We start from the raw sequence: 12,895 nt of genomic DNA, 5'->3' as shown, positions 1-12,895 counted from the left end.
TATTTAACTTAACTAAATTGAGCAATAGAAGTGTTGTATTAATTAAACAGAAAGAAGAAAGAACACTTCAGTATAAAAGAAAGAAAAAACTAAAGAAATAATCAGAGATAGAAAGAATGAGAGAAAAATCTAATTAAAGGTAAAAAGTAAAAAAGAAGTTAACTAACACACAGGTGTGTTCCTTTGTAACTATCCACAGGTGCGACACATTAATAAACAAACCTAGACTATAAAAAAGTCTGGATATTGGACTTGTGGTAATTTAAAAATCTAAATTTGTAAAACAGAATACGAAATCCCAATGAGAAAATTAAATTTATTATGACGTCACTATGATATCATTTCTTCTCTCCCTATTTTCAAATCTCCCTTGAAATTTATGATGTCATCCTCCATATAGTAATATTCGTACATTCAACGGTAATCCCTATCATTGTTGATAATTTTCTAGTTGAAAAGTACGTCCTTTATGAATTACTATTAAGAGTAATTTTATAAATTAATAATATAAATGTACAATACTTTTACAGGCGTTTCTAATATATATAATAATAATTCTGTGGTTTTCTATAATTTAAAATATAATGGTTTCTTATTTAGTAACGTGTGCCAAGATAACGTGTTTAAATATTTATTTAACTACTTGCTTATTACTTAATTATCTTCATATTTTTCAACAATGTTTTGTACAATAACACACACACACACACACACACACACACACACACACACACACACACACACACACACACACACACACACACACACACATTTTTCTTTTTACACTTTTTTTGAGCGGAAAGGTAAACAGGATAGATTTTCTTACAGATGATATTCTTCCTGACTTCATCGTACTAGGGAAAATTAGATCCTTTAAAATAAATGTAATCCTCTTTCATTGCTTATATAATAGACTGATAAAAAAAACTAATTACATAAATTCTGTACATAAAAAGATATTTAAATTTAAGTAGCCCAACGACCGGTGTAATGGTAACTCATCTTCGCAAATCAGTTAAGAACTAATTTTCGATGTTTAAGGTTTTGGGGTTTGAATTCTAGGAGGTTTAATTGTTTTTATATGGATTTGAATACTAGATAGTGGCTACCGGTATACTTTGGTGGTTGCGGTTCAATTAAGACGTCTCATGAATGGTTGGCTTAAGTCGTGTACTTAAGAGGTGTACAAGACTTCGCCTCATTTACATGACATACATATCATCCTCATGATATGGGGCATCGGGGTTTGTTTATTGTTTACTAGTTGAATAGATCCCAACGTACATAATAGGAGGAAAAATTAAGTAATAAAATTCAATTTCTTTACGACATAGAATAAATAAAAATTCATGTAAAATAAGAATTGGTACCAAGAAAAACAGACTTTCAAAATATTGCCTCGAATCTCATATTATAAAAGAAAATATAACAAAAAAAGGAAAGAATTTTCCCAAAAGTTATTTAGTTGTAACAAGAAAGTATACTCTAACAAGAAAGTATATTTTACGGATATCACGTGAAATTAAGAAAGAATACAGAAATTACAGAATTAATACAGAATTCAAACTCCAAAAACGTACGAGGATAGAGCCATAAGTTTATAAAATCCGGCTTGAAATGGATAATAAATATCAATGTATGAAAGAGATGTTAATAATTAGGTAAACAAGAATTGAAAAAGCAATCTATTATATAGTGAATCTAACGTAACATCTCTATATTACGTGGTCTAAAGATTAATAAGAATGTCAACTTTTCTTCACTCATTACCGAGGAAGTAGAAAAACAAATTATCATACACCACGTAAAACTGATAGGAACATCAATGCATTCATAAATAAAAGCTTCTTTTATAATAAAAGCCACAATTATGATTAAATCTTGTCTGAAATTAGTAATAGAATGCCCGATAACTTTTGTCTAAATAAAAGTAGAAAAAAATTATTTATGATGAATTTCAGTGATCGGTATTGACCACTTTATTAGTGTCTTAAGGCTTAAACTGTAAACACTGTACAAAGGTTTTTACACTTTCTACAGTAGATAAGCTCTATAATTTCAATCTGTAGTTGTTGAAATGATTTGCTAAAGTTTATATTAATCAAATAATCACAAAATTGTTTCACTTAAACCTTCCAACTGGCATCTGGTTAAAATGAGCTTCGATGGATGCTTCTATAGATCACAGATAAACGGGAGTTTTCCTTAAGGAATACCAAGCCTACTCAAAGATTCTCTATCGCATGAAGAAAGGCAGTTTGGGGCAAAAAAAAAATATTTAGATGATGAACCTGGAATAAATTTTTATCTATAATATTTCATCCCGTATAAATCGATCTCTCAAAGGATTGTGGGAGAGATGAAGAGGCCTATATACAAGAAGCATTGTAGCATTTATTTAGATGTGGTCGTTTGTCTTGTTTTGTTATCCATCGATACATGCTTACTATTTACCCTTCGTTTCTTTTTCTTCAGAGTTATTCATAAAAGTTTAGAAAACTGAAATTATGGGTAGGATGGGGATGGATTGCTGGACCGGTGACCGGTTGTTTCTTCCTACTTATAATTTATTGTCTCGGTGTACTATCCCCTCTTGAGAACTACTGTCAAAGCTAAAGCTAATTTAGACATCCCAAACAGAATTAATCATGTATTTACGCTTTTTAAACTTTAATGAGAAATATTCCACATATTTTATTTGAACGCTGATCAGATAAATTCGAAGGATATGAATTTAATAATACTCGTACTTTAATGTTTTAAAAGAGCTTTAGTTTTTTTTTTTGGAAGCTAATTCAATCTCTAAATTTATCATGGTACTTTTTGATTTATCCAGTGGGTGTAAAAAAAAAGCCCAATCAGAGAATAAGCTGTCAATGGACTCAAATTCTATCGTTATATAAATTTTTCAATAAAATAATTTTATTGCTTTATTTTTTTTACAATTAATACCTTTTATTTTTGCTAAAATACAAAGTAAATAAGTAAATATGTTCACAAAATAAAATGAAATTCTTTTTCATAGCCTTATTGAATACTTTAAATTAAGCTAAATTTCCTTTTTAAATTAAAATTAATTTATGGAAAAAGATTTTTCAAAGTAATTTCAGTAGTTTTTTAAAACATCATCTAAGACATTAAAAAAAAAAGTCACCTTACATGCGGACGCAGTTAAGTGACAGATAACAAATTAATTTTATTCATTTAATAATTTAATATATATATATATATATGTATATATTTGTTCTGCGATTTTCAGTTTAAGTACTTTTTTGGCAAATGTAATAATGTACTGTTTCTAAATAAAATTCTAATCTTTCTAACTTTTCTTTGTTTTATTCAATTTCTTACATCATTTAGTTCAGAATTAGACTCTACAAGTTTTGTTAAAAAGTTTTATGTGTTGATTACACATTTAACAAAGTTATTGTACGTCAAAAATAACTATTAGGAGCTTTCACCCCCAGATTTCACAAAAGCTACTGCAGTTTCAGTTCTGGGATCTATTTTATTCTATTTTTCACGTCAAAACTAAAAGAAATCACTAATTCTGCCCTTTATTTAACGTTCTAAAAATTTCAATACAACCTCATTTCACCGGGGTAGCTGAAATCCGAGCAAAATCTTTCATTAGCTGTAACTTGCAAACGAAACAATTTAGGACATATCTTTATTTGAATTTTTTCCATTATTTTCACGAGTAGAATAGGTTATGAATGAAGAACTTAGTGATATAAATTTAAGTTATTCTTACGCTGCAACCAACTGAACTCCAATTTTGTATGACCATATATTTTATAACTGGAAAGAAAATATGATTATTGCCATTACGAAATCCTTCATAGTATCAAGATGGTGGCTGTTTTAATGAATCGCGGTAACAACAACCAAATTCTGTTCCTCTTTTTTCTTTTTTAGCCTCCAGAACCACTGTAGGTATTACTTCAGAGGATGAATGAAGATGATGTAAATGAGTGTAAATGAAGTATAATCTTGTACAATCTCAGGTTGACCATTTCTGAAATGTGTGGTTAATTGAAATCCAACCACCAAAGAACACCAATATCCACGATCTAGTATTCAAATCCATATAAACGTAACTGCCTTTACAAGGATTTGAACCTTACAACACTCGACTTCAAAATCATCTGATTTGCGAAGACGCGTTTACTAATAGACCATCCCGGCGGATCGAATTATGTTCCATGCAGATATTAAACTTTGCTATGGCGAAACCGTTGATGAAATCAAATTCGAAAACCATTTGTAGTATTTGAATTTAAAATTTCTATAATAAAATATGTTTGTCTTTTTCGGAATATCTTTTGGTTATCGAGAAAATTAGCTTTAAAGGTTCGACGGTGTACGACGCAGCGGCTCAACCACCACAACCACTGTTACTGAAGAAAATAAGAAAGAAAAAGAGAAAAATCGAAGTACAATCACCTCTTCGTGGTATTTGTCGAGTAACGCTAAGAACCATGGAAAATACCTTTTTATCCATACCAAGGACGGATAACCAGCAATAACTACTATTTTTAAGATGATGGCCGACTCCTCTAAAACTCGTGTACTTCAGATCACTCGAAAGTTTTAAGTTCTGTCCAGATCAAACTGTTTCTCTAAAGAAATTACAATAGTATACCGATCGTTTTTATAAATTTAACAGATTTTAATTGTTATTTATAAGTGTTATTCTCAGAAACATGAGGATAATAGACAAAGTGGTGGTTGGGAAGGACAAATGAAGGGAACCCTAACCGGTCAGTAGTATATAATAATTGATCAATAAAACATAATATTATTGTTATTATTAAACAAAAAAATTAAAAATATAATTCGTTATTTCTTCCTCTTCATGTTAAATGAGAAAAATTGATGTTACGATGAGTAAAATATGTAGGGATGGAAAATAATAAAATAATTTTCCGGGTCGGATAAAATCATATTAGCGTGATAGAATATATGAATTATATAAAGAAATTGTAATATTAATAATAAATTTCCAATAACAGAATCTATTAGGCATATATCCAATAACAGAGTTAATTTTAAGAGTGATTTTAATTTCATCTCATAAATTAACATAATATGGGTATTTTACTTATTTATTTATTAACGTATTATAAAATTACACTCATCGGGCAAAAGAGCAATAACAAAAATTTATTACTTACTATATTACAAATCAATAAATAATTAACGGTAATAAAACATAAAATATTATTATTATTAATACATTGCCTATTATTAAATTAAACAATTAAATAATTTAATTTACATTAATGTCAGCATCATATAATATATAAGCTGTTTGCTTGAAAATAAGCGGATTATTATATTCACATAAAAGAGAACAAATGATTTCACATTTGGAAATATTCCAGAATAGTTTTACCTACTACTCCCCCTTTTTCCAAACACATTCACTCATATTATTCTTCCTCTTTTTCTCTCTCTCTCTTTATAAATCTAAAATTCAATACATTATGTATGTATAAGTTTGGTACATTTTATAGAAATCACATTATATATATATATATATATATATATATATATACACGTGTGTGTAGTTAGGTTACCAATTCGAATGTCCAATTATTTACGTACATAATAACTGTATACAGATTGAATGACTCAACTATTGTGAATAAATTAGAAATTATCCCGATGAATCATACGATATCGGAATCCTACAACTAAAATCTTATTACAAAAGTTTTTTAAGTACAATATTGATAATAATACACTTTTTATATCTTTTTTTATATATTATTCGTACGTAAAATTTTCTTTAATTTTGAAAAAAAAATTGAATCGGCTCCCAAAAGAAAAATGTTTTTTTTTTTAAATATTGCACTGAAAAGGAAAAAAATAATTGTTTCACTAAATCCTCAATACAGTCGTAGAAACCTTCTATTTTGAAGTTGACACCAAATTTTAAATAATTACAAATGCACGAGACACAGATTATAAAATTTATTTAAAACTGGCACTTCCTTCATAAAATAAGATTGTATTTTCGTATAATCTGGAATAGCTAGTTTATATTTTAGTTTTGTAACCTCGTCGAAGTGAAAATAAGGGCTGTAAGCCTACGAAAAAAAACTGCTCGTAAGAAAAAAAGAAACAACAAAAGCTCATTCAAAACGATTTAAAGCTTATACTCGGAAGCTGAATAGCTAGATTTAAAGCTGGTATTGTGTTTTCCGAAATCAAGTTGAAATCATTGTATTATCAAGTCTTGAGAAAATCCAACGATTGAAAGAATTTTGAAATTAATATGGACTGATTGCAGAGTTCTTTACAGTGTTGAATGGTAAAAAATTCGGAGTAGTAGGTTAGTGTCTCTACTAATTTCAGAGCCTGGGCAAAGTCCCTTTCTACTGTGTCTTTTTATCGGGTGGGTAATTATTTATTAGGTGGTTATATTTTTAATAAGTTTATTTATTTTTTTGTGGACGAAGTTGTGGTGGATTGCGTTCCTATCTTTAAGATTAGATTGAAAAGATTTACCAGGGCTGACTTTCAGAGACAAGCCGAGTATATGTTTCGTTCTTCCGGCGTGAATCGTATTCAGTCCATCCGTTGACGTGCTTTCGCCAACGCCTTCCGGGCTAGCAGGACTACACCTTTTGAGGGCCTTAGTTGAAGGATGCAATGCTCTCTCGTCGCCGGAGGGAGTCGGATGTGCCGTCAGTGACCTAAATTGTAACAGTTAGGAAAAGAGGTTGATGGTTGGGAATCAAAGTTAAAATCTCTTCATCACTCCTGCTGTCTATATCATAACACCTCGACCAGGATCAATCTGTAGCAGTGTGGGTTCTTCTTTCTTCTTTGGCTAAAATAATTCTTTATTACGAGATGTCAAAAGTTGATGGAGAATTTTTTTTTCACTGGAATTCTTTTTTTCTTCTTTTTGGAGTTGGGAAAATTTTTATTCAAAAATTCTTTATTCTATTCTTTTTTTAACTTAGTTACAAACTTAATTTTGTTACTTCTCGAAGCGGAAATATGGGCAAACCTAAAAAAGGAACTGCTTATAAGAGAAAAGAAACAACACAGGCTTTTATTCAAAAGATTTAATTAAATTGGATTTAATTTTAATTAAGGAAAAGAGGCATACGATTCTGAATCAAGAGTTTGATGTTGTACATGATTAGAGGATGTTTAAAAGGCCTTGTCGTAAGGGTTGGTCATATCAAAAATTGTTACAGACAAATGTTTTACGTAATGTTTAGAGGATTAACGACCAGTTTAAACCAATTCGATACTATACCAATTAAGGGTGGTATGATATTTTTTTGTTTTCGAAACCCCATTTTTTCAACCCTTGATGGTAGGTGATATCAAAAAACTTTACATAGATAAGTTTAAGGCTGTTCAAAGAATAGTAGGAACTTTAAACGAATTGGATATTTTACCTAATAGGAAAGTTACAGCGATATATTTTTTTTTCGAAAAAGCCCTCACATTTCAACTCCCGTGATCCGATTTTGCCCATTAACGAACTCGACCGAGATTTTGGGTCGTTGTATTTTATGTATCAATTTTAAAGTGATTGGCGCAAAATCACGGCAGTAATCGTGTTCGCAAGAAAGTGAAGTATGAATACATAAACGTTTGAAGTGACAGTGTTTTTGAGTTCCGGGGATGTGAAACGCGAAGATATGTTGAAATTTTCCGGAAATCGGATCATGGTACCCATTACAAAAGGTAATTTCTAAGGAAATTCGTCTTTAATAGCCAGCTGTAACAGTATTTTTTTAGCATTACCTTTACTTAACAGTTTATGGGTTATGTATTATTTTTTAATTCAGTTTTATAACATTCAATCATTTTTTATATAGTCTTTATAAAATAAATTTTAATTAAAATTTTTTAAATGCATTAAAAATTTAAATAGGCTAAGTTTTCATATGATAAATAGCAAAAGAAATCTGCGCCCTGTTTAAAAATAAGCAAAAAACATGCAGAGACATGCGATACCAACCTAATATAAAATAAAACTATTTGGAATGCAAGAGAATATATATAATTTACCAACAAGTTTCCTAAACAATTTTCTAGAATTTTTGGGTGAATAAACTTTTGGAAAAACTTACTGACATCAGGTTTTTATATCTCGTAATATTATCTAATATTACCCAATCATAAAAAAACTGTTTGTGTAGACAATGTAAATTTTCGTTTAAAAAATTTACACTTAATTTATTCAAGGAAAAATTACATCGCGACTACCAGATAATTTTTATACACAAAATAACAAACAATATTTAAAAAGCTGACAACAAAGTTATAATACTTTCTGGTATTGGTTATTTATTCTTATATAATGGAAAAATGATTCATTAAAAAAGATACCTAGGATTATTTTTTGGGGATGAGAGTAATTTATGATGAAATTTTATTATAAAATTATCATTATATATTTAAATAAACCAAAAAAAGGTTTTAAAAATTAAAAAAGAACGATAGGGTCACTTCGATACTACTATACCAAGGAAAATATTGACGAAATTCGTTAAAATGTGTGTAATAAATAGAAAGAAAGCTGTTTTCGATTTTTGGGGAAGATGGAATTCTGGGGAAACTTAAAAAAAAAAATGGTAAGATAAGCATACACGCATCTGCTTAATATAAAATACTATGCGTAAAGAGTATAACATCTTAATATAAAGGGCTTAATATAAAGTAGGATTATGAGTGCAAAATTTTGAGATAATTACCCATAAAACTCCCTCAACTATTGGAAGTATTGAGGTCAAAATTATCCCATATATACTAGTTTCTGTTCAAAATTTCATCAAAATCGGTTTATCCAGTCAAAAGTTATTAAGCTTCAAATATACTAATGCACGTACATACTTACGTACGTGCGAAGATTACCTCCAACATTTTTCTGTTTTTTTTTGGGAGGGGGGGGTCTCTATGTCATGACATCAAGAAATGCAAAAAACAACCCGTTCCCCCATTTTTTGATTGATTAGCATATTTTTCTTGTAGTATAGCTCCTCTACTAGAGCTATGATGCCAGGAAAAATTAGTTTGGAAAAATCAAAAACTTGAACATACGTAACAAAAATTATACTAGCCAAATAAATAACCTTCTTTTATACAAATAGCTTACAAATTTTATTTTGTTTCACAAGAAATTATTGTTACGTTTAAGATTAATGAAAAAGATAGCTAACTAAATCATTATTTCTCCTTTCCTGTTTCAATATAATTTTTCTTAATTATACGTAATTAGCGCAGCGTGACCGTCTACTGAAAAATTTATGTAATCGAGCGTTTTGTAAATAAGTAAAGAAACAAGTTGGAAATTATTATCTTAAAACCCATGATACTAATCAGTTGGCATTAGTAATAGACCACCTGATCCGTCACTCACCTGGTATGTTTTGTTAAAAAGAATTAAATTAAAATAGTTAGAAGATAATATATACTAGCGGTTTTGAAGATATTAGAAAAAATGAAAGAGGGGAAGTAAAATTAAATTTTCCATCTCCTTTATTTTTACCTTGGACTCTAATGTATGTAAGTAGATCAGGACACGGGATTGTATCTAGCGATAAGAAAGACAGGCCTAACGCCAAACGGTAAGTATAATGAATAAACAGAAGGCAGTAGTAAAAGTAGTAACAGTAATAATAATAATACTAAGCTAGGCAAACAAGACGCTGTTACAAAGAATGCAGGTAGAAATAGCCGTCGTCTGCCATGGTATAAATAACTGATCTCCCCGGGTCTTTTCTACTCCAGAACACCACTAACAACATGTCTAAAGAAAGATTAAAGAACTAAACAGATATAGTTTACTAATACGCAAAATTAGTATACGCATTTCTTTTTCTAGCAAGGTATTAGTAAGTAAGTGGAATCTAACCTAATTTGATTTTAATCACAACTATAAACAAAAATTAAACTTATAAACTTACTATATCCATTAAATTTATTTCTCTTAAACATTTTTACAGTAGAAAAAAGGGATCCGCATTATTATCGATTATTGAGCCGTACTTATCGATAGATATTTTCAATATAATAATGTCAAAAAACTAAAAATCTTAATTCCGCATTAATGATTACTTGTTTGTTGATTTACGGTTTTTCTTTTTTACTATCCTTGAATTTGATGTCGAAAATTTGTACTAAGGAAAACCATTTTACAAAATTAAAAGAAAAAAAATTATCAATTAATTGGAAAGATCTTGAGAATTTTAAAAACAATTATTACGAAAAAAATGTACTACTTTTTTATCACTACAATTTATTATATATATATATTAAATGAGGCTTTAAAAAAAAGGGACAAATTGTCATTTTTTTCTTATTTTTTGTAAGTCAGACTGAACTTTGAAATTTGAGGTCCTATAATGACTCGAATTTATGAAAATTTATAAATTTCCACCAGTTAAATATATGAATTTTAAACTTAAGATTTAAATTTATTTTTATTCATAGACTATAATATTTTAAAAGCAATAATAATAAATATTTATTAAGGTGAAATATAAAATGTTCAATGTTATTTTTAAATTACGAATAAATGTAAGTATTAGAGGAAAGATGGAAGCGTTTATCATTCATTAAATAGCTTATTAAATAAAAAAGCACAGTTTGAAAAATATCTTTTATATTAAAATAGTTGGGTTGAAAACTTATCTCCAGTGCGAGTGGGCGTTCTACTGGACGGATCAGGTTGATTTTTAGGTAGATTTCATAAGAAAGCTATTGTAATGGATACTGTGATTGGACTTCCGGAAAATTCCGACATATCTTTGTGATACCATCACGTGTGGCGTGATTGTATTGCGTGTGGCGATATAACAAAAAAAAAAAAAAAAATTGAAGTGCATTCTAACGTCCTCACTGTGTATTCTATCCCTTCTTGTTACTCCTTTAGGTCCCTTAAGAAATTCATTTCGGTGACCTTTTTAGAACTTAATTCATTTCTCCTAAATTACCAAGCCTCAGAGTCATATAAAAGAGTACAGCAATGATTTTGTAAAACATAAACATTATTTCTTTCGTAGCACTTCTCCTTAATTTTTTTTTTGTAATTCCGCAAATACTAATAAACATAATAGATTTATTAGGAGTGTTCTTCATAACAAAGAAGAGAATACATCACAAATAGTTAAAAGAAATTACCAGTTCAAGGGAAATGTTATTAAATATAATTACCGATCTTAGTGGTTTTGTTCTTTTGAACGCCTTAATTCTGTCTTTTCAATAGTGATTTTACAATTATAAACACCAGGCGACTTGGATAATTTAAAATTACTATACTGCAAGTAATCTTCGTTGTCATTTAGGATGACCATGTTGTCAGCATAAAATAAATGATTTAAATAATACTAATCAGCAAGATGTATACCAAGTGGATCTTGTTTCCATACAATAATCAGGTCTAACAAATATAAACTGAATGAAATCGGTGATACCGAACAATTATATCTTAAACCTGTAAAATCTGTATTTTAAATACAGTATTTGTATCTGTATCTGTATGTAAAATCTTATTCCCATTGACAATCCTAATGAGAGTGTCATTACATAACCTTTTAATAACAGTAATAAAGTGCAATAGAACACTATAAAATTCCAAAGTAGTTTTCCATCGACCTTATCGATAGATAAGGTCGATTATCTTATGTTAAATAAATATTCTGGTTGATAAATCTTTTGTTAATCTACAAAGGGCAAACGAATTTCTAATTAAAATTCACTTCTTTTCTCAATAATTTTCTACACTGCAAAAGGACTATCCATAAATGACCGGCATCTGCGAAAACCAATTTCTTCCTCAGATAATTCTACTACCGATATTGCCCTTAGTCAACGTATAATTATTTTTGATTATATTTCGTACCCAACATTAGACGTAGAAATTCTTCGATAATTCCGAAATTCATTCCTATCAGCTTTTTTAAATATGGGAAGGCGATATTTCTTCATGATAATTTTTTTTTTGGTATTTTAAAAAATAATTAAAAAAAAGTAAATCAACAAGTATTAAGTAATCTTAATTAAGTGTACAGTAAATTAAATAAACAATCTCTCGTTTCAGGTATTACTTCTAATTATTTTCTAGAAGAGAACTTTTCATCAAAATTTATTGCTACGGTATTTAAGGTGAGCCCAGTTTTAAATTAAAAAAATATTAATAATTTCCAAAAATACTAAAATTAAATAAAATCGCTTTTCTCCACATACTTTGAATCTAACTCATATTTTTCAATGAATTAATGTAAAAAATGCACAATGTAGAAAAACAAAATTATACCAGCAAACGATTTGTTTGAAGAAAACTTGTTATTAAAAAAAAAAACAACGTAAATATTTGAACAAACTGAAAATGTTATATTTTTTCAATTCTACCCTGTAACAAAATAATATCTTTAATTAAATATAGTCGTATTCTGAATTATCAACAAATCGATTTTCCAAAATGTAATATTTAATTCTAAATTAAAATGTTTCACAGTGAATTCTGTAATTTAAAAAAGTCCCTTTCGGCACGGCGGAAGTAGATCTCATCGGTGCTAAGTAGGGGTTAAAAAAGATTTCCACCTTAAAGTTAAGAAAAATATAATATAATAATAATAATTTACTCAATACGACAATGGTTGCATGTGAAAAAAATTTCACATGTTTAACATACGACAAGCCCCCATCTTCTTACAATTCCAGCATTTTTTGGTCATCCCTTGCCGTAAGGGTTGGTCATGTCAAAAATTGTTTTTGACAAAAGTTTTAGGTAATGTTTAGAGGACTAACGACCACTTTAAACCGATTCGATACTGTACCTATTAAGGGAGGTATGATGTTTTTTCTCTTCAAAACTCCATTTTTTTCATCCCCTGGAAACCTCCCCCTGGATATCAAA

The sequence above is a fragment of the Lycorma delicatula genome, chromosome 9 (genome assembly GCF_047948215.1).
Source record: "Lycorma delicatula isolate Av1 chromosome 9, ASM4794821v1, whole genome shotgun sequence".
NCBI classification, from domain to species: Eukaryota; Metazoa; Arthropoda; class Insecta; order Hemiptera; family Fulgoridae; genus Lycorma; species Lycorma delicatula.
This window is presented reverse-complemented; position numbering follows the sequence as displayed.